Here is a 24,449-nt window from a genome sequence, read left to right as displayed (position 1 = left end):
ATGTATCTGTTTCAGTGAGACCCTTTTGAAGGATGTCTAAATCAGTAAGAGTCTCAGTTATGGCACCCAGTTTGCAGTCATCTGTGAACTTTGTTAGCCATAGTCCCTTTGTGTTTGCTTGTACCTTGGAGAAGTAAATACCGAACAGGAGAGGTCCCAAGACTGAGGACTGCAGTACTCCACTTGTCACAGGTTTGGAGTCGGACTTAGAATTTCGTATTTTCACTGTATGGGTTCTGTCTGTGAGCCAGTTAGCAACACATCTTGTAATGTAGGGGTTTATATTTAGGTTAGTGAGTTTGTCTATAATTCCCAAGTGGGGAATGGTATCAAAGGCTTTTGCAAGGTCAGGGTATGCCATGTGGACCACCTCTCCCTCATTGATTGCTTTGGTGATTATCTCAAAAACATCAACCAGGTTTAGGAGACATGACCTGCCCTTTATGAAACCAAACTGGGTAGGGTCTAGGGTTTGTAGGTTTCCAATGTTGTTGTTTTTGAGTTCCATGATGATGTGCTCCATGGCCTTGCAGATGAGGCTCATCAGGCTGATGGGGTGATAGTTCCCGGGGTCGGTGGAGGCTCCTCCCTTGTGAAGTGGGACAACCGTCGCCATGCGCCTCTCAGTGGGCACATAACCTGTGGTGAGGCTGTGGTTGAACATGGTATTTAGGTGAGGGATTAGTTCATTTTGGAGTTCATGTAACACGCAGCCTAGGATGCTATCTGGTCCCATGGATACTGTGTTTTTTGCTTTAGAAAGTGCTGTTTTCACCGAGGTGTCTGTGATTATGGGGGCAGCGCAATTTTCTGGTATAGAAATGGGCTCTTTAGGGGGTGAGGGTGGGGTAAAGTTTGCACTGAAGCTATCTGCCAGTATATTGGCGATATCAGTTGGTTTTGTGAATTTCGAACCATTGTGCTGTAGCTCAGACCAAATCTGAGAGTTACCATTTAGGTTCTTGACATAGCCAAAAAATGCTCTGTGGTTGTCTTTGGTGTCCATTGTGATTTTTCTTTCAAAGCTCGCCTTTGAGGATTTTATAAGGGATCTTAGCTTTTTGCTAAGGTTGGTCAGGGAGCTCCTCCATTCTTGGGTTTTTACTCTTTTTTGTAATAATTTCTTCCTTCTATTATAGAGCTTGTTTATGGCCGGGGTCCACCAGACTGGTTTCCTTTTTTGGAGGAATTGGTCTTGGTTTTGTTCGGGATAGCACAGTCCATGCACTCATGTAAGTGCTTTTGTGTAGGCTACAGCATATTTAACCAAACTGTCATTTTGCATGTGAGTAACAAAGTTTGCCACCTCCGTCTTAAGTAGCATAAAGTTTGCTTTGGAGAAGTTTTTCACTGTGGTTTCCTTGTAGATATCGATAGTGATGAGTTTATGGTCTGATCTAACCAATGAGGGATTTAACTCAGGTATGGAGCACTTGTCCCCCATGTTGGTAATGAACAGGTCCAGTATATTGTTGCCCCTTGTAGGGGTGTTGATAAGCTGGTCCAGGGCATTTGAGTTAAAATATTCCAGGAAGCATTGAGCAAAGGTATTAGTGCTTGAGTAGTTTTCCCAGTTGATGTTTGGGTAACTGAAATCACCCAGTATTAGGGTGTTTGGTTGGACCCTCATGTTTTCCAGTACCTCGAGGAATGAGGAGTTAGGGTCTTGGGGCAGGGATAGTGATCTGTAGCAAGTTACAATCTGGATTGCAGTTTTGCCCATTGTCAGTTGCACTTGGATGACCTCTGAAGCATCATACTTTGCAACTAGTCTGGAGGTGTGGTTATCCTTGATGAGTATGGATACACCTCCTCCCTTGGTGTTCCTGTCCAGGTTTCATGGCTGAAATGTGTGGTATGAGTTGTAGCCTGGAATTGCTGGGGTGCTCTCTTGAGCCTTGAACATGGTCTCAGTTGCAGCACAAATATCGATGTTCTCCATTTTGAGAAGAGCTTTGAGTGAGTGCATTTTGAGGTTTAAACTCCTGGCGTTGAGCAGCATTACCCTCAGTTTTTTGTCACTGGTACTTATTATGGTGGTGGGTTTGTCTTTTGAGCCTTGCCTAAAAAAGGCACTATGGGGGTGGCAAGAGCCTCGGCCAGTATCCTGAATCCCAGGGGTGACAGGTGCAAGCCATCTCTGGTGAAGCATCGTGGCTTGTCGAGCATGTCATCCCAGGCAGACAGATACTGGATCCCCTTTGAATGATACCAGAAGCTTAGCCAGTTGTTGAAATTTATCATTTTTCCTTGTACTGAGATATCATTCTTGGTGAGGGTAAAATGCTACTCTGGGCTAGGGTCATACTCACCTTGGTTACATGATCAGAGAGCTCTTCTATATCTCTTTTCATGTAGACCAGGGAGGTACGTCTCAGGTCATTCACACCAACATGGACAATGACAGAGTCATATTTGTACTTGTTATGGAGTGACCTGAGTGCTTGCATGATGTGGTGGATTCTGGCGCCCGACAAGCACCACACACAGAAGCACATTGACTAATGCAGAAAAATATAAGTGGTGAAAATGCTAAATTCACTAGGGAGAAGCACTGAGTTATTCATTACAATCAATAGTAAACTAAAAATGTGAAAGTATAGTGCTTATTAATTGTTTGATAATGGTGCTGTTTATACTAGTTGTACATAAAAGCTGTTTCTTTTCGGGTGCCGACAAAACCTAGAACATGCCTATAAAGGGTTATTTGACCAATGTACGTACCTGTTTAACACATGTACATATATATATATATATATATATATATATATATATATATATATATATATCTAGAAAGAGAGAGAGAGAAATAAAACGTTGATTTTAAAGGCTAGATCAGGAGTGCAACAAGTAGCAAACACACCTTTGGTCCTTTGGTGTATAAGGCTGTGGGTTAAATTTCACACCAGGTAGATCAATTCCTGACCCTGCAGTGCAGCATAAGGGGTGAATTCTTGAGTATGATGTTGTTTTGATGAGATATTAAACTGAGGCCCTATCTGCTTGAGCTGGTGGTAGCTGAAATGGATGTAAAAAAGTCCCACAGCACCTGTCAAATAGAGCAGGGTGGTTCTTTATCCAAATTTACATGTTTATTTACATATATATATATATATATATATATATATATATATATATATATATATACACTATATACAATATATACAGTTTTCTCTTACAGTTTTCAAAACACAGTAATCACTTTTTTCTTTCTGACCCCCGCCGCTAGTACCAAAACCAAAGTCTTATTTTTTTAACATCATAGCCAAATCCCACTTTTCATTAAACATAACTTCATTCACCCTTTGATTCTTTATTATCCATATAATATAAAACATTTTCTATCAATTCTCTTAACATAATTTCTAGTGTTATTCTTATAATATCCAAATTCAACACATCCATATCTACATTACTTATTTCTGTTAATTTCTCTACATAATTTTAATCTAAAATTTTTTCCATAATATTTTAACTCTTTTAAATCCCCCTAAAGATGTTCAGTGGTTTTGAATTCCCTGCAGTACAAACAAATTCTATCTTTCTTACTATTTTATAAGGCATATTCATCTTTACTCACAATTTCTGTATCAAAATTCTCCATAAAAAATCTTGGCACTCTTAACATTTTTTTGCATCTTGCTCTTTTTGCTTGTATAGCACTGTTTTTTTCTTTATGTAACCCTTTCCATGGATATATTCAAAAATACATTTACATAATATTATTATTATACTACACCTTTCTCCCCATTTATGTTTTAACATTTATTTTCCACAGCATAATTTTATCCCTATAATTTTTGAATTCTTTATTGCAACAACCTTTCCTTCTTTTTAAAGTAAAAAAATAACCATTCCATTTAATACTTTAAACTTAATATCAGTGTTAAAGTAGCATCATCATCATTATCCTTTAAACATTTCACTATTGTATACAAATTCAAAGATGCACTATAAACTATTGGAGTTATTAACCCTAAATCTTCTTTTTTTTATCTACATATAAAATCCTCCTTTTACTGGATTTAACCTAGATCCTCAAATAAATGAAAAAAATATTATACGCTTCATTTTCTAGGATCAATGGTAAACTAAAAACCCTGCTAAATATGCATATCTAGTTTTCAAAAAAAAATTAACTAAATACACCTTTATATAAAACGGCAGTTTAAAAGATTTCCAAAAAAGACTCATCTCTCCACGCTGTAACTTTAATGTCTTGCTTTCCAAACCCTTCTCATATTAAATTTAATCCTTCCAATCAACTTCTCAGATCCTAATCCCTGACTTTTTCTTTATCAAAAAAACCTATCATATGAAGAGTTTCCTGTAAATGTTTTAGCATATTGCACATATCTATGTTATCCATAGCAATAATAATAATAATAATATCATCTGCATAGGTTAGCAGAATCCACAACTTTACCTCTCTTTTGAAATATAACTCAGCATTTCCATCTCTCTATTCATATGTATCGCTATCAAAAACATCACTGATACAAATAATATGTCAAACAATGGATAACCTTGTCTAATCTCTTTCTCCAGCTGTAAATCTTTGCTAAGCCATTTGTTTACTAATGCTTTAACTACATTATACCTATAAGCTATAATACAAACATTCTTTCTCTTTTCACTTATTTTATAAACTTCAAATATCTCCCATAACATGAATGATGAATTGAATCAAATGCTCTACTTAAATCTCCTACCATTACTTTTGCATTTTCATTTCTGTACAATGTATCACCTACTACTTCTCTAATTATCAATAATAAATCCTGGATCTTTTTCTCTTTTATACCATATATATGTACTTTTACAACTTTGCTTACTTTTTCTTCTATCCTTTTTTGTAAAATGTTCATAAAAATGTGTAATTTGTATTATTTAATACTATTGGTCTCCAGTTCTATAAGTCTTGTTTATCACCTTTTTTCCATATAAGTCTAATTATACCCATGTACAATTCTTTATACCTTTATCTAACCATTCATTTAAGACTCTTATAAACACTTTTTTGTTCTATTGTCATGTCCTTATTCACCCTATATTCTATTCCACCTGGTCCTGCAGATGAATCTAAATTCACTACCTTCAAAACTTGATCTAGTTCTTCTATCTTAATTTTTGTTTCTAAATCTTTATTATCTCTATCAGACAATGGGCACGCTTTCCAATTTTTACTAATTTTATCTTCTGTCCTTCAGATAAATTCTTAATATATTTTTCTACCATTTGAAGATTTTTTCTTGTGTATTATATATATTACCTACAGAATATTTTAATTCTTTGATAAGACTGTTATTCTCTTAATTAATTTATTCAGATATGGTGCAATTTCTTCCTTTTTCCTTGCAAAATATTTTTGCTTATACAATAACAACTCTATTTTTTTCTTATTCATCACGTATAAATCTTGCTCTTTCAAAAAAAATAATTGTTCCTCTCCATACAATCAATAACTTAATTACTTAACTTCTAGTAATATATCTTATCCATCTTTATATTTTTCTTTTTCCCATATCATATAACATCTTTTACACTTCTGTTTAAAACTTAGCCAACATTCTGACCAATCCTTATAAAACTCCCTCATTCTTATGTGATCTCTCCATAATTTTATCTTATCATCTTTATCTCTGCTATCCCATGTCAATACATTTATTCTGTTTAGACACTTATCTATTTTTATATACTCAAAATTTCCTTTAATCTTAATCCAAATTGCCCTACAATCTGAGAAATCAGTATTCAGAACTCATTCTTTTTCTATTATTAAGCTTTCTGTTACCAAAAAATAATCTATTTCTCTTCTGTTTTTCCTCTACCAAAAGTCCATACTTTTGGATTCCAAATTTCTAACTGCCCATATTTTATAATACCGCCTGCTAACTTAACATAATATGCTTTCTTTTTAGGTTGTCTCAAATTTTAATTGAAACCCACTGCTACAGTAATCTCCATATTAATTGCTACATATTGACTAATGTTTCTAAACATTTCTTCTCTCTGCTTTTTTGATATATATACATAAATGGGAGCAATTCTAATAGCCTGATCCTCCCACCTTCCATCAACAACTGTGTTTCTACCTGTTGTAATAAAAGTATATCTAACATTTTAATTGCATCTTTATATAAGATAAGAATACCTGAACATGTTTCCTTCCCAAAATTCCAAATCTCCTTATTTTCCCACCAAACTTCTATTTGATGTCTTTCAACTTGTGTTAAGAACTTGATGTCTTCTAAAATAAGCCCCAGTCCACAAACCTGTTATTTTAGACAGACTTAATAAATCTTTACATAATTTTAATAAAAGTCCTTTTAAAGTCTCTTTTTCTACTTCAGCCCTAAATTGAAGGTTAATTTTCTAGCTAGCTTTCCTGTATAAGGGCTTACACACATTGAAATTCCATGGTGAACATTCTTTCTTTTTTTTTTCATATTCTACTAGTTATTTTTCCAATATCTGACCAGTCTCGAAAATCACGCCACAAAAAGTCTCTCTATTAATATGAATAAATCTTGTGTTTTAACCTCTTCATCAAAGAGGTTTTGCTGAAACCAATCTTTTGAGTCTATTTGCACTTGTTCTGACTCCTTAAGCTGCTCTTGAGAAGGCTTGGCTGCCTTTTCTGATTCCTTCATCATGCCTTCATTTATAACCAAGGTATCCTCACATTCTGCTACCTTGCTTAAAGCATCCAGAGCTTCTGTTGTTCAACTAACAGCACGATAAACACTTTCACCCTCCGCACAGTCCTTTCTGCCTTCCATGTTCGTGACTCTCTCTTCCTGCTTTTCCGAGCCGCATTAGAGCTTGGAACAGAAGCAGGAAGTGCCACAATGAAACGCATCCCTGTATGCAAAAACAGAAGGGGAAATTCCCTGATGTCTTGGTGAAATTTCCCTTAGTAGTATAAATGCCATATCAGGTCTCACCTGAAAAGAGGCTACTAGCCCAGTGGAACTAACCCAGTCAAGCAAGGATAAATAAAAGCTTTTAATAAATTCCTGTAAATCCTTTGTGAGGCACACATTTAGAATTGCTTACATGCTATTGCCAAGGGATTATAAGCAAATGCAACCACAGAAATACATAAGGATATTATGAACATTGTGCCATGTCAGTAGGAAGTCTTATGTCTGGAAGATGCCAGTATAAGCAATAAGTGCAAGTGGGATAATGTCAGGAAAGTGAGAATGTAAAATGAACTTTTGTTCCTAGTAGGTGAGCAAAATTAGCTGGTCCAGCCCTAAAAAATAAACCAAATAATATATTAATACTGTTTGCAGGTATGTGTATTTCATGGAGCTGCAGAGGTAGGCTAAATCGATGTACTTTACAAGATGTTGGTACACTTTTCAGTGGGTGATTTTTTTTTTCTTTTTCTCCACTTTAATGTGACTATAGATTTATTATATATAATTTAGGTGTAGGGTTCAAAACTCCCACAAAAAATATTTGTTTCTCCTTTTTATGTTTTCAGAAATAGATTTTCACAAATGACTCAGATTCTGCTAACTTAATTGAATGTAGGTAAATCAGGTTTTAATTACCTACTGGAACACAGACAGATGACTTATAAATTGGAAACCCATCTGTTAAATTGTCTTTGTTACTTTTAACATAGAATTGATGGTAGACTTACAAACAAATTAACATAAAAAAGGTATGAAAACTTTAATTTTGAATTTGCAAAAGCTGACTATAGAAAGATAACCCAGGGATGAGAATGAAACATTCCATTTTAGCCTATCATAAATTACTGTTGTAATTAATGCTTAATTTCATGCTGAGTCTCAACATCAGCTTTGAAGTTATATCTTAAAAGAGGTGGTGAATCATTTTCAAATTTGCATATTTGGACTGTTTAGGAGTTTAAACTCCTCTAAAAAATAAACTAAATTTAAGAATTACAAACACAAAATCATATTCAGAATTAGGATATCTGAGAAATTAAGATTGCATTCAAGAAAATGGAAACTTGGGTCTTATGAGCATACAATAAAATCTGACTTAATTTTTTAGTTGTTACTGTTAAGTTATTTCATTAATTGAATTATTTTGTTTTTGCTGCATTATTGATTTGCCATCTTTGTTACATTTGTTTTCTTCTGTATTATTACATTGTTAGCTTTCTCTCTTCTGTTTTACTAATAGTTGCCTTTGTCCTGTGCCACACTAGAAGTTTGAGACTTGAAGCTGCTTAGTCCTAACTCTTTGAAATTTTAAGTACAATTCTGAGAAGAAAAAAAAAAACACACCCCAGGATTCATGAACAGTCCGGACTGTTCCTGTGTAAGAATAGAGCTGTCGTGCGCCCTACATATTAATGAGGGCATGCCGCTCTATTCTTACACCTACACAATCATACAAGGGGAGTAGAGAAGTGCTGCACGGAGACTTCTACATGCCCCCTGCACTCAGAAAGTGCCACACGGACTTTCTGACATGGAATTAGCCTAGCTCTAATATAATGCAGTAATCCATGTCCATGGACATTGAAATGTAAACGTGAACATTTCAGTGTCTGCAGACACTGAAAAAAAAATAAAAATAAAAAAATTCACATAAGCACAAAAGCCAGGTGCCTGCAACTCAACCCCCCCCCCCCCGAATGTCTGTACCCTTGCCCTACAAGCATGGAAGCAGTAGGGCATGAGAAAAAGAATGAAATATGAGAAATATTTTTTTCATAAAAAAACAAGAAGATTTAAGCGAAGCATAGTGGGTTTGTGTGCCGCACCTCTATGCTTAGCCTGGCTTAACTCCCGAGTGAGAGTCAAGTAGTTGCTTGACTGAAAACATCCAACAGTTGCTGTAGAGCAGCAGCAGAGCACTGGTTTAGCATGTAATACATGCAGGGTTTTAATCTCTCCTCTGCATATTATTTTAACGTGTGGAAACTCGTATAAATAAATTTTAATGAATGGGAATGATAGATGTCAATCATATGCCTCACATATAGTAATATAGGCCTGGGAATATGTGAGATATAAATGTAAAAAATAAATTAATATTTTATTTAAAAAAAAAGTTTGCAAACCTGCTCATAACTGCTAATCTGTGTCATCCACAGAGTGTTCTGCCTAGAAACAAAATAACTGACCCTGGGAGGGACTGAACTCAGGAAACTTTACACTATAATCAGAAACCCTACCACTAGGCCACCTGGGGTTTGGGAACTCAATGCAGCTAATCACATATATTTTGCAGTATACTCATTTAACAGTACAGTAACAGTCTGTACAATAATAATTTGCTTTTTATAAGTATAAATATACAAGTATATATGTATGGAGATGCATACACATGGTAAATATATGAATACTAAAAATATGTGTTCACATATGAAAGATATACAGCTGGACATATGAATAATGAAATATGTTGTATAAACATAAGCAGTTACATAACAGATAGACATGCAGCAATATAAAAATAAATACATATATACATTTAAATAAATTTAAATGTATAATGACCAAATATATATATATATATACACTCAGAAGATTTAGTGCACTCACACCTCAGACCCACACCTGTAACACTCATACTGCAACCCATCTGGCCAAAGGTTGTCCAAATGGGGGGACAATGGCTGACAGATGGGGAATCAATAGTAATCACAGCATGTAAAAGTCTACAATGTTCCCAGACTGACAGGGTTGGCCTGCAGCATACATGTTCAGAAGAATTACACCATTCATAATAAAAACTGATGGCACCACTTACTATCAGACACTCTCACAGCACCAGTGTGACTGAGCACAGATAGTCCCCCGGATTCAGTAATGTTTCCATGCAGGAATAGCTATATCTGCATGGAAACAACCGTGTACATTCTGCACGGCAGCGAGCCATGCATATGTATGAAGGTGCAATCCCGTGCCCTGCTACATATATGGGTATGTGTATGAACACAGGGAGTGTGTCTGAGAGCAAAGCTCTCAGAATGTACATGGCCCCTGCACGCAAATGTTCATCAACGAAGTGTGTGTGTCTGCGGACACTACTGTTAGTGTCCATGTACACAAAAAACACAAAATGTAATTAAAATAAGTGCATAGCACACATTCCCCATACCCAGCAGCAATATTTAAAGTCCATCTCTATTTATTCCCCCATCATTAAATGCCCACCCAGATTGTATGCAAGTGTAAGCTAATGGAAAACCCCTGTCATGTCACAATATAGACACAGCCCCCCACAGATAAATGAGAAGAAATCAATGTCCATACCCATAGTAAAATAATTAAAACACATAGTTTATCCCCCCTCTGAAATAAAATTTAAAGTGTAGTAAAAAAATAAACAGCCCTTGCACACAGGACCCCGTACACCACAGTCAAAGCACTTAACCACTAAGCCATTTAAAACATAAAATAACATGATGTTTTACCTACCATATCATGCAGTCTGGTCATTTAAATTAATGGAAAAAAAATGTCTCTCCCAAGTCTTTAACCCAAGACAATGTATACCACAGTCAGAGCCCCATACTAGTACAACATCTGAGCTGCACAAGTCACTGTTGCTCTTCCAAAGTTATCATGCAATGCAGGTAAACCACCACCATGTGAAAGCTCTGTAGAATCAATCATGTGTTGCATATAGACATATATATGGAAACGTACATACCTAAAATACATACACACATATAAATATATGACTGAAGGCATATATATATATATATATATATATATATATATATATATATACATACACACACACACATATATATACACACACATATATATATATATATATATATATATATATGTATAGATATATTAAAAAATATATACGTGTTCTTACAAAACATGCAGTGCATAAATCAGAAACATAACTATCAACGTCTAACTGAAAGAAACATACAAAATGTCTGTAAAAAGGGAGAGAAATAGGGCACATACAGGGACATATGTAGAAAATAGCTGTCAGTACAGCAAGAGGGTGCTTGTCAGTAGAACTGTTTGAAGGATATGTGGCAGGGAAATCACATGTTATGTCATTATTCACAGACATAAATCTTTTGATCATAACAGTGATTTAGCAGATAAATACAAATAAACTGTAGAACTGAAGCAATGTATGCGCCATGCACCTGGACATGTGACAAACAGCTTGGCAGTGGGGAGATATGCTCAGAGCCCTTTAGTGCAATGAATATGAAACAAGCCAGACAAAGTGGGTGGACAAAGGCATGACAATACTGAGATATCCTAATAATGTGAGTAGATAAGCTGAGTTAGTTGTACAAATACTGTTACTGTTAACATATTTTGAGACAAATAACACAAGTCTGAGACTCATTTTCTCTGTAAAATGTAGTGACCCCAATCCTCACATCACCCCACTGGCGTGTCAGGAATACACAACAGTGATGGTGACCACACATAAGGTATTGGCCAGAAGGGGTACCATTCCCCACTCAGGAATCATAGAAACATGCACTAAGCTAGGCCCCAACACCTATATCACTAGCTGGGTTGCAAATTGGCTCACAGATAGAAACCACAGTGTGAAGGTAGCTGAATCCAAGTCAGACTGGTGACCAGTCATGAGTGGAGTCCCACAGGGTTTGGTCCTGGGTCCTCTCCTGTTTGGTATCTACTACTCTGAAGTCCAGGCCAACATGAAGGGACTGTGGCTGACAAAGTTTGCAGATGATTGCAAGTTTGGGGCTATAAAGAACTCCCCAAGTGATCTTGACATCCTATAGAAATGCCCCAATGAGACCAACGAGTGGTGTCAGAACCATGGCCTTAAGCTCTTTGCCAAATAATGTGTTGTCATCCCCCTTGGTAAAAAACATTTTCCCTTGAATTACCACATTGATGGTAGTCCACTGAACACAGAAGGCATTATAACAGATATGGGAACACAGGTTAACAGCAATCTCTCTTTTGACCACCACATTGTCACTGTGATCAGAAAGTCCTTCTATGTGGCACATCTCATTACTTAGGATTTTACATCCAGGAAGTAAGAGGTCATTGTCTCCCTCTACTCTCTCCTCATTAGGCCAGTCATCAAGTATAATGCCCCATTTGGCATGTATCTCACTAGACATCTGCAACAACTGGAGAGGAAGCTCACAAAGAGGACCCTAGCCCTAAACACTTGTCCCATATGGACAGACTCAAACAAATCCAACTAGTTTCTGTCTCATATTGCCTACTTAGTGGTGATCTCAGCTTGACTTACAAAGCCATTTGTAATCCAGCTCTGTTAGAAATCCTACATCTATAGACCACACACTCCAGAGACCTCATCCTCACTACCACAATCAACAGAACATGCAGTAGGGACAGGTTCATAACCCAGAGACTGCCCATGCTATGGAATAGGCTTCCCATACATGTCAAGCAGAGCAGCTCCCTGTCCGTCTTCAAGAGAAATATAGATGAGTGGATTGGAAATAGGAGATTCACCCTGGGGATCACTCTAGTGGCTATACTTGACAGAGGCACTAGGAACTAAGGTTGGATGGCGTGATGCCTGGGTAATCCTATGGGCTAGGCTTGTAAAGGCTCCAGGCCCATTAGCCTAGTACACACCTATGCCTCTTTCACTATATATATATATATATATATATATATATATATATATATATATATATATATATATATATATATATATATATATATATATATATATATATATATATATATATATACCGCCCCCACACCCCCAGCCCCCATTAAGGAAACCACCATAAAGAATGTCTCCAAAGCCAACTTCCTGCTACGTAAGACTGAAGTGGCTAACATTATGACACCCATGCAGATGGTACATTGAAGTACAACTGCTGAATATTACACCAATGCACTGTATGAACACATACACAAGTGCATGGATCATGCCATCCCAAATAGAACCAAGATGCTCTCCTCCAAATAAAGGAAGCCAATCTGGTGGTCCCCTGCCATTAAGGAACTGTACAACAGAAGGATGAATCTGTTGAAATACTACAGTAAACCCCCATGATTGTAAGAACTCCCTTATCATCCTCAGTAAGAAGCTGAGATCCTTCATAAAATCCACCAAAGCTGGGTACAAAAACAAGACTGCAACTGATTCTAAAGACATTCACAAAGCATTCTATAGCTATGTCAGGAATCTCAATGGCAACACTCAGATCTGCCCTGAGTTACAGCACAATGGCAGTAAATATACAGAACGAACTGCTATTGCCAACATCCTGGCAGACAGGTTCAGTGCTAACTTCACCCCCCCTCTCACCCACTAAAGGGCTCATCTCAATGCTGGAGGAATGTAAAGCCCCTGTAATCATGTCTGCACAAATAAAAAACACATCCTCCAAAGCCAAGAATGCAGCATCCATGGGGCCAGACAACATCCCAGGCTGTGTTCAGCACAAGCCACAGAACTAACTGGTACCCCACCTAAGTACCATGTTCAATCATAGCCTCACTTCAGGCTTTGTGCCTATTGAATGGCACACAGTGATGTTTATCCCATTCCACAAGGGGGAGCCACCACAGATGCTGGGAACCACTGCCCCATCAGCCTGAGAAGCCTGATCTGCAAGGACATGGAGTGTATCAGCATGGAACTAATAAACAATGACATAGGTAACCTCCAAACTGTTGACCACCCAGTTTGGGTTTGTGAAAGGTACATCACATCTCCTAAACCTGATTGGCTTCTTTGAAGCAGACACAAGAGCCAAGGACAAAGCCAAGATGATTCACACAGCCTACCTACACCTTACCAAGTCCTTCAACAGCATCCCCCACTCTAGAATTACAGATAAACTCACTAAACTAGGCATACATACCAATGTCATGAGATGGGTTGCCACCTGGCTTACAGACAGAATCCACACTGTAAAAGTAACAGACTCCAAATCTGAATCCACACCAATGACAAGTGGAGTACAACATGGTTCAGTCTTAGGTTCTCTCCTGTTTGGCATCTACTTCTCTGAAGTTCAGGCTAACACAGAGGGTCTATGGCTAACAACATTCGCAGATGACTGCAGACTGGGAGCCATTATTGAATCAAGTAAAGATGTGGACATTCTACGAAATGGCCTCACTGACACAGATGCCTAGTGTCAAAGCCATGGCCTCAAACATAACACCAAGAAATGCATTTTCATCCCCTTTGGGTAAAACTCTGTGCCCATGTCCTACCACATAGCTGGTAGTACACTTCACACTGAAAGTGTGATAAGACACCTAGGGACACAGGTGGATAGTAGTCTCTCCTTTGATAACCACATTACCACAGTACTCAGGAAATCCTTCTATATTGCACATAACATCAGAACAGGTGAGTCATCCAGAACAAAAGAGAGCATTGTTTCCTCTACTCATCCCACATTAGACCTATCAGACAGTACAACAGCCTGTTTGGTATGTACCTCACAAGATATCTACAACAACTGGAAAATCCACAGAATTACCTCACAAAGATGATCATCTGCCTTAAACAGATGCCCTACGCAAACTATCTCAAAATACACCAGCTTTAATACATTGCATATCGTCTACTCAGAGCCAATCTCTGCCTAACATACACAGCCATGTCAAACACAGAGCTGTTGGACATGCTACAAATAAAGAAATCCCAGCCCCTCCAAAACACATGCTCCAGGGAGCTATAACTTGTCACCACAATAGATAGAACATGCTGGAGGGATAGATTACTGTCCATAACACTTTCCATACTCTGGAACAAACTACCCCTGTATGCGTAAAGCAGCTCCTCATTAGCCCTCTTACATACCTCAAAATCATACATATCAACCTCTTAGTGCAAGATTAATGAACAAAGGCTGTTCAAAGGATGGGAAATGGCCACATACACAGAATCAGAATATTTTTGTCATAACTGAACACTTGCACAGCAACAGGGACTGCATCGGCAGAACTGTTGGAATAATATGGGGATGGGAATTGACATGTATGTCAGTTTTCACTGATATACATCCTTGCATTATAACAGTGTTACTCTGAGAAATGCAAAGAAACTGTGGAACAGTTACATTGTATGGGCCAAACACCTGGACAGTCTTCAAACAGCCTGGCAGTGGAGAGGTATGCTCACAACCCTGTAGTGCAATGAATCTGGAACAAGCCAGACAAAGTGGGGGGACATAGGCATGACAAGAGAGACATATCCAAATGATGTGAGCAGATAAACTGAGAAGGTTGAAGTAGTAACACTGTTCCTGCTAACAAATATTGACAGAAATATCACCATAGTGCATTTCAGAGTGAATATCTGGAAGCCAAAAGAAAGCACCGCCTTGACAGATACAAGCATACATAATCTGAGGGTTATGCTAGTGTGCTGTGGAGATGCTATACATTACTAGTGAAGGCCTTGTGGTTGTCTGCAATCATGTTTACATAGCTACCTTTACAGGTGTTGATGAGAGAGCTCACCCTTTGGTTAAGGCTGATAAGGAAGTATTCTCAGAATTGGGACCTCACCATATTCTGCATGAAGTTCCTCCTTCTGTTGTAGTGTTAGTTTATGGCAGGGGACCACCAGATTGGCTTCCTCTTTTCTAAGGAGAGCATCTTGGTTGTATTGCGTATGGTGAAATCTATGCATTTGTGTGTGTGTGTTTGTACAGTGCATTGGTGTAGGATTTTGCGGTCATGCAACTATTCTCCATCTGTATGGGTGCCATTCAGTTAGCTACCTCTGTTTGTATGTGCCCGACGTTAGCTTTGGAGAAGATTTCATGGTGGTTACCTTTGTGGGGTGGTGGGAGGGATGTGGATTCCCACTGTGATTAGTTTGTGTTAGTAACTAACCAGGAAGGGGTTGACTGTTGGTGTAGAGCAACATTTGCCCATGTTAGTAATGACCAGGTCAAGGATGGGATACCTCTAGTGGGTGCAGGAATGAGCATGTCCAGGGCATTGGAATCAATGAATCCCAGAAAGCATTGGCCAAGTGTATTGGTACATGAGTATTTTTTCCAGTTAATGGTGGGTAGTTGATGTCGGCCAGTATGAGAGTGTTAGGTTGGAACCTAATATTCCCCAGGGTGCTTAGGAATAGGGAGTGTGAGTCTTAGGCCATGTTTGTGGACCAATAGCAGGCTATGACCTGTATTGCTGTCTTAGCCAATGTTAGCTGCACCTGATGTATCTCAATGCATTATGTTGTGCTAACAGTCTGGAGGTGTGCGTATTTATTATGAATATTGAACCACCACCCCCATTGCAGCTGCAGTCCAACTTCGGGGCCACACAGGTATGGAATGAGTGATAGCCTAGTAGTGTAGGTGTGCTTCCTGCCACCTTGAACCAGTTCCCTTTTACAGCACAAATGTTGATGTTCTCCAGTGTAAGGATTGCATTGAGCGAGTGCATTTTTACATGTAGACCTTTAGTGTTGAGCAGCATTATCCTCAGATTACATTAGTTTGTAGCTGTTACAGTGGTGATGTGGTCTTTGGAACACTACCTAAAAAAGCCACTATAGGGGTAGCAAGAGCCTTGGTCAGTATCTGGAAGTCCAGGGGTGACAGTTGCAGGACATCTGTGGCAAAGGATCACGGTCTGCCAAACATGTCATCCCAGGTGCACAGATAGTGAAACACCTTAATATGATATCAGAGATGTAGCCAATTGTTGGGAGCAATCATTTACAGCTTGTACTGTGGTATCATTCTGGGTGATGGTAGGAAGCTGCCTAGGGCTAGGGTCATACCCATCTGGGCTACATAGTCGGCAGTCTCCTCCATGTCTGTTTCCATATAGTCCAGGGAGGTACGTCTCAGGACATTCACACCCACATGTACAATGACAGAGTCATATGTGCACCTGTTGTTGGGGGACCTCAGTGTGTGTGTTATGTGGTGGATGTTGGTGCCAACAGCCAGCTGACTACCACTTTCTCCTTTTTGACCCAGTGAGTGGGACATCACTGTTCCTCACTATCAAGTCAACTATGCCTATTGTTTTGGCCATGCTGTTTTGCCTTGGGTGCTTTGGTTGAGTGGCACACTTTTTAGGAGACATATGTGTCTTGTGATTCATGTTGTGTGGCGATGGTGGAGTGCATGTCCGCCTTGGAGGACTCAGCTGTTTGTGCAGCTTTTCCTTGAGAGGCTCCACAAAGGTGGGTGTGTGGTTTGTGTTTTTATATGAAGGCAATGCTGGTGTGTGTTCTGGAGGGCTATGTGTTCCATGTAATGTGGTGCAAGTGTTGACTGCCTCCTCTTGACCAAATATTCAGGTCTTGGCTGGGGAGTGTGTGGCTTCCAGTTTGGATGTATATGTGCATCTCTTGCAAGTCTGAGTGTAGAGAGGTAAGAGGTGAGGGTTGTCAGTGTACATGAGGCAGTTGCGACATTGCCTCAGGATGGCCAGGTTCAGCAGGTTAATAGATGAAAGCACAGGGAACTGACCTGTAGACATGACTGGAGGGGTGGCCATTAATAATACTGGAGCTGTTTCCTCATAGAACGCTTAGTGCTGTTAGCACATTTGTGTGGTAAACTACTTGCTACAAGACGTCTGGTAAAGTGCTAAAGTAATACACTATTAAAAGTGCAGGAGAGAAGAGAACTAGCATATCTAAGTGTCACATTGAAGAGCAGACTTGGGCAACACTCAGAAGCTAACATACAGTCTTGGATACAACAATTCTGTATCTGGACTAGACTAGTTACAGGAAAATAAATAATTAGTATTATTTAGTAAGACGCTGTCTGGTTCGATTCTCAGCTAGAGCGTCTTCTGCGTGGAGATATGCGTGAATGGGCGTACCTTCGTTGAAGGTTGTGCGCCAGGGCTGGCATCTCGGCATGTAAAAATCAACTGCCAATCATTAGCAGACTGGAGTTCTGCTGTGGCGACCCCTAACCGGGAAAAGCCGAAAGCCACATATTAATAGCCAAATGTCTGGTATATTATATGTGTCTCCATGTAGTGTAGCTGGTGTACAATGGATGTGTGAGTGCATATCACATGTCCAACCACCAATGTATACACATGTCCCATACAGTATACTTATACCCCTTGCTACTGCAATGACAGCACATATAGGCATGTTATGTACAGGAAATAATATATACCTGGCCTACAACAAACTATACAGCCCCTGAACCTGTACACAGTAGTCAAAGCATATAATCACTAAGTCATCTGAGCTGTACTATTTTATGGTGTTCTCAACCTTAGCATGCAGTGCAGTCAGCTTATCATAGGGAAGGAAGATCAGTACTGCTGTAGTTGTCAATAACTTGCAGCACTGTCTGAGCCAAGAGCACCTTAGTACAATTCTGGACCATGCCAGATGAAGTTGGAGGACCAGTCTATGGACATACAAACACACTGATAATGATACAAAGGGACCCATGCCACTGACATCTGCTGCTCCCCCTTGCACAGCATAACTAAGTACACAGTACACCGCTACAAAATCAGGATATGCCATACACAATGGCCAGACATACACTGACTTCTTAGCAATATAACTGAAATGACTGCTGATAGTAGAACAGACAACCAGCCATCAACACACATCGATGTTTTAATGTGTTTTGCTGTCAAGTATTACAACAGTACAACACTTAATTGCCTGAAATACAGGAAGAAATTGACACTTAATTACGTATGTTCTTAAACAGCCTCCACTTACACTCCTCAGTTAACCCTCTAGGGGATACAGTATCAAACAATACCATGTAAATTGAGTCATTACATAACAATGGTTCTAAGTGTTTGATGACACCAGGAAACAGACATTTCCCAAAAAATTACACTGTAACCCACTACAGTCCCCATGGTCAAATGTATGACAAGTAACCACTACAGAACGTTTGTCCATGTAATAACCAATATCTCTCACATGTCCTAACAGACTGCTTCTAGGCCATGTCCTATTATTCTACAGACCCACCTCTTGACTGTACATGGTTCTACATGCTGTCCAGCCTTTGCACTCATATGTATGGCCCCTATTTCCCTTAATGTGTCTTATTTCACAACATCACTGGGATGATAGCAGGAATGTCAACAATATATACTGATAAACCATACCTACCGACCTTCTACTGCATGACAACTGGACAAAGCCTGTCATATAAGTGGAGGTCAGAGGTCCAAACACAGGGCCATATTTGATATATTGCTGTTATACGCTGAGAAAGTTGCTGGTGTTACAGGGCTGGTTGCAACATCTCTATTCTGTGGGATATGAAGTCAGAAAGACATATGGATGTTGCCATTTACTGGCAGCAATGACCAGAGTATGCCACTGATTTTCCCAGGACAACACCTGTCTGGGTAACACACAAAATATAACAGGCAAACCACTGGCCATTATGTGGCTAGGCCTACCGTTCAGAGCTATGCAGACACATAACTTTGTCAGACTGACATCCATGCAGAAGGAGCATGTACACACAAAGCCTGTAAAACTAGCAGTGTTCACACCATATAACAGCAGTACTCATATGCGGTCCCTAAGTCTGTAACCTTCTCCACCATTTAGTTGGCCTGTCTCCAGAAGTCTTGTTGTAAGAGTTATTCCCACTTGCTGTGTAACACTCATTAGCCATAGACCTCCAGGATGTGTTCCTCACAACCAAAGCAAAGGGACAATGCTCACATTAAGTACTCAATTATAGGAGTGTGTTGCCATGACATTGGCTATTGGAAAAACTACCCAGCTGCTCTGCATGCAATTAGCAAGTGGGGTACACCAATTGGTGCACAGGCCATCACCTGGTCAAGAGCATTACCTATAAAGGGCATGCATATACCTATTCCAAACATATGTCTACCAGTACTCCACATTGGGAAACAGAAATACATGGAGCAACCTGCTGATACAACCCAGTGCAGTGTGAAATAATAAAAATGTATGTGAAAACAGTCAGCATATAAGTGAATGTAGTATGTGTTTTCTAATAATGGGAAATAGGATTTTGACAGATTTCTGCCTGAGCAAGACTTGCTGTAGTGATGACCTGCTAAACAGCACCTATGGCCATAGCATCTGCATCTCTTGGCTGTGACATGGAACACAGCTCAGGGCCGTAACTCACCCCGGGAAAGGACAGCACACACATAACAAACATTGGAGTCTTTGTCAAACACTACTGACTGTGCCACTGCTAGACCAGTTACGGGGATATTGTACATATCCATATGCTACCTGTGAATATGAGTATGATACACATGTTTTGTCATGTAAATCTATGAGAACTATATATTGTGTATACACCTTCCATAGCCAGAAAACTGGCAGATTCCACACATGTGGATGGACAGGGATGGTCATAGGTGGGCTGCTGTCTACCATGGCCCTGCCACAAGTGCCACAGCAGGTGTCACCAGACCCATGTCTTGGACTTTTATGGAGGCACAGGCACATGTCAATTCTCAGGGTCACAGATGCAACTCTCCATGCAGTGTGTGGCAATATCCTTGATTATGGAAATACCCACCATTATGCTGAGGTCAGAGATAGATGGTTGGGTGAGATGGTGGCAATTGTTAACTGTGGGATGTCTGTGCCACAGCATGTGCTGGGAGTTAAACATTAGCCACGTGGACATAGGACAGCACATGTGCTGGGAGTATAATGGTGTAAAACTGTAAACCATGGCCACATTTGTCACTCAAACACACACAGTCAGAATACTGATCTCACACACACACAAACATACACACTTGGCATAACTGAGATTAGAAACACTACCTACCAAGGTCTTGCTATTCAAGTGCTCTGCATGTATTGCACATGCCACATGGAAAGTAGGGTGAAGTGTGCTCCACAGTCCCTGTAAGGTGAATGACATCCGCTGGACTTGCACAGTATGGCAATGGAAGATCTCCTGGGTGAGAATGGCCAGGAAATACTATCAGCTACAGAAATATACACAATGACCAACACAGATATAGCCATACACACATTTGCCACACCTGTGGTTGGCACACAGCACATGTCTTATTGGGCTGAATAGTGTCATCAGTTACCTGTATGGATGATGGTGGCAGCAGTCCTCATACAGTGGACCTTTGGACATGTACTGGGGTTACCATGGTGTAGACATATTACACCCAGCACCCCACCCACATTGCATATAGTATTCACTCATACCCATGATGATGCTATGACAAACCCACAATCACACATTTACCAGGAATGAAATTCAAACCTTTGTCTGCCTATGTAATTATTGCTATTACATTGATATGCATTTATTTCATGTGCGACAGAGCTAGTAAGGTGAAGCTTGTCCCGTGGCTCTCCTAAGGTGAGAAACATCACCATCCCTTGTAATGTTTGGCACTGTGGAGAATGGGGCCTCAGAATGCTGTCTCCTACAAATATGCACACTCACACACACTTGCAAACACATACACACATAGACACACTCACATATGCCAGGACTCAGAGGATAAACCACACCTGTCTACTCATTGGTAGAACAGTGTTATGCGGTACTGCAAGCTCAAGGTAGACCATAAGGTGAAGGGTGTCACAAGGTACCTTTACAGTGCAGTACAACAGCAGCCCTTTCTAAGTATAGCATTGGGGGTGTAGTGGGTGAGAAGGTCCTCAAAGTATTTTTAACTACAAGTTTACAAACTCACTGACACTGTTATGCTCAGTAAATGCACACGGACACATTTGTCAGTAATGGGGTCCATTGGGGCAGGTGTACCTGGGTGTGTACCAGGCTAATATCCAAGAAGATATGAGAAAAGTAGGGGATGTGAGTACACTGATATCATGGCATCTGACATTTGTCAGCATGCCATCTATTGACTACTGCCACTTGAGTGATCCCCAGAGTGACAGTTATATTCACCATCCACTCATATGAATTTCTCTTCAAGAGGGCCAGTGTGGTGCTATGATTGACATGTATGCAACATATGTCGCATAACATGGCCATTGTCTGGGTTATGGACCTGTCCCCAAGCATGTTCTGTTGAATGTGGTAATGCGGTTGAGGTATCCATGGCATGTGGTGCATACAGATTGTGGTTTCCTAGCTGTTGCATTTATAATACAGCTGGGCAGACATGGCATTGTCAGTCAAGCAGGGATTGCCTGTAAGTTGTCAAGATGTAACTAGGAACACCCGGAGGCTTTGGGCCCTTTCCATATCAAACAGTTGTTTCATGCCTAGGGTCATACATATCAGGTACATTTGCAACCTACCCACTTGTTGAAGATGTCTACTGAGTTACATGGCAAATGGGCCACTGTACCTGCTGATTGGCCTAATGAGTAGGGAGTAGAGGGAGACATTGACCTCTTCATTCCTGGATGACACACCCTTAGTTATGCAGCGTGCCACATGGAAGGACTTTCTGTCCACAGTGGCAGTGTGGGGGTCAGAAGAGAGGTTGCTGTCAAGCTGCATTCACAGACATCCTATAAGGACATCTGTCTCCATTGGACTACCACCAATGTGGTCATTTGTGAATAACACATTGTTTCAACAGGGGATTGGGACACATTTCTTGACAGTGAGACTAAGGCCAATGTTCTGCACAATTTAATGACACAACCACAGACAGACAAACACACACTTGCCAGGACCAAGCTTCAAACCCCTACCTAACTAGTTTATTGCACTACAGTATTAGGCATTTTTCAGATGCACCATGAAGCTTACATATTTGAAAGCTATCCAAAGGTATCTTTAACAGTGAGTGACAGCAGCAGTAGTGATAAAGGAGGGGAAAGTGAAGTGTAGTATGTGCCAATGGGCTCAAAATAATGTCTCTGTAACTACAGACACTCTCACACAAACACACACAAGTTTACATTTGCCACAACTGAGATTAGAACTCCTACCTAACTAGTTTACTGCACTATAGTATTACACATTTATCAGACGAGCCGCAACGCTTACATATTTGAGAGTTGTCCAAAGGTATCTTTAACAGTGAGTGACATCAGCAGCAGTGATAAAGGGGGGAAAGGGAAGTGTAGTAAGTGCAAATGGGCTCAAAATCATGTATCTATGACACTCTCACACAAACACATTTGCATTTGCCAAGACTGAGATTAGAACTCCTACCTAACTGCACTATAGTATTACACATCTATTAGATGTGCCATGAAGCTTACATATTTGAGATCTGTCCAATGGGCAAACATCATGTCTCTATGACACTCATTGAGTGACATCAGCAGCAGTGATAAAGAAGGGGAAAGGGAAGTGTAGTAAGTGTCAATGGCCTCAACATAATGTCTCTATAACTACAGACACTCTCACACAAACACACACACTTTTACATTTGTCACAACTGAGATTAGAACTCCTACCTAACTAGTTTACTGCACTATAGCATTATGCATTTAGCTGACACGCCACAAAGCTTACATATTTGAGAGCTGTCCAAAGGTACCCTTAGCAGTGAGTGACATCAGCAGCAGTGATATCAGAGAGCAATGTAGAAAGGAGTGAGTGGGAATGGCCTCTAAATCATTTATCTATGAACACACACAGAAACAGACACACCTTCCAAATGACAGGACTGTGATTAGGATCGCTACATAAATAGCTATTGCTACTCTACTGTTACACAGTTAACAGAAGCACAACAGAGCCTATAGGGCTGAGGGCTAACAAAAGGAGTTTGTACAGTTACTGACTGCAGCACATGTTCTAATATTCGGTAATGGAATGTGTACTAGGTGGGGATGGAGGAATACAGCAATTCATTCACACACACTTGCCAGGGCCAAGATTCAAAACCCTACCTATCTACTTATTTGCTTTAAGAAGTTATGAGTTTACAGATTTGATGTTTGTCCAAAGGTACATCGAAGGTGACATGCATCAGTAGATAGTGTAGAGTGGAACTATGGGATTTGCACTGGGTGGGAAAGGCTTTATAATAGTACTCTCAATGTCACTGTCTGTGTTTCTCTCCCCCAAGTGTATGTGTGTGTATGTTTGAATTATTGTAGTATGTTGGCTTTAGATATGTGTGCATATCACACAAAACAGATGGGGACTTACCACATATCTGCCACCTACAGATGGCTGTGGGTTTTCCTGTCCAATGTGTGTGTGTTGTGTGTGTGAAGACCAACCAGTTTACATTTTGGTGTGTGGGCACAGACATCTGTAGATAACAGATATCTATGGTCCACTGTGGTGCCAGACATTGGGTTTTATTTCTGTAAGTGTAGGATCATGCCCAGTATGACCTTCTATATTGAGGGTGGGGATCCTTTCTCTACATGCAGGGACATGCCCATTATGAGCTTCTGTATTGTGTGTAGGAATCCATTCTCTAAGTGTGGGAGCATGCCCAGTATGACCTTCTATATTGAGTGTGGGGATCCATTCCAGGGAGATTTGTACTCCAATCCATGGTTTTGTGTGCTACAGCTGCACTTATCAAGCTATTTTTTCAGGATATCTGTAGATAGGTTGCCAATATGGAGACACAATAGGT

The 24,449-nt window shown here is 39.8% G+C and overlaps 1 protein-coding gene across 2 annotated transcripts in view; it reads left to right on the top strand.

Annotated features, from left to right (window-relative positions):
* Positions 1 to 24,449, top strand: part of RPH3A (rabphilin 3A) — a 1,850,086-nt gene that overhangs the window by 808,239 nt on the left and 1,017,398 nt on the right. The gene's annotated exons all lie outside the window — the stretch shown is intronic.

This window comes from Protopterus annectens, chromosome 4.part0 (genome assembly GCF_019279795.1).
Source record: "Protopterus annectens isolate FY-2018-M chromosome 4.part0, PAN1.0, whole genome shotgun sequence".
Taxonomy (NCBI): domain Eukaryota; kingdom Metazoa; phylum Chordata; order Ceratodontiformes; family Protopteridae; genus Protopterus; species Protopterus annectens.
The sequence above is the reverse complement of the archived record's forward strand: the minus strand, read 5'-3'. Positions and strand labels throughout refer to the sequence as shown.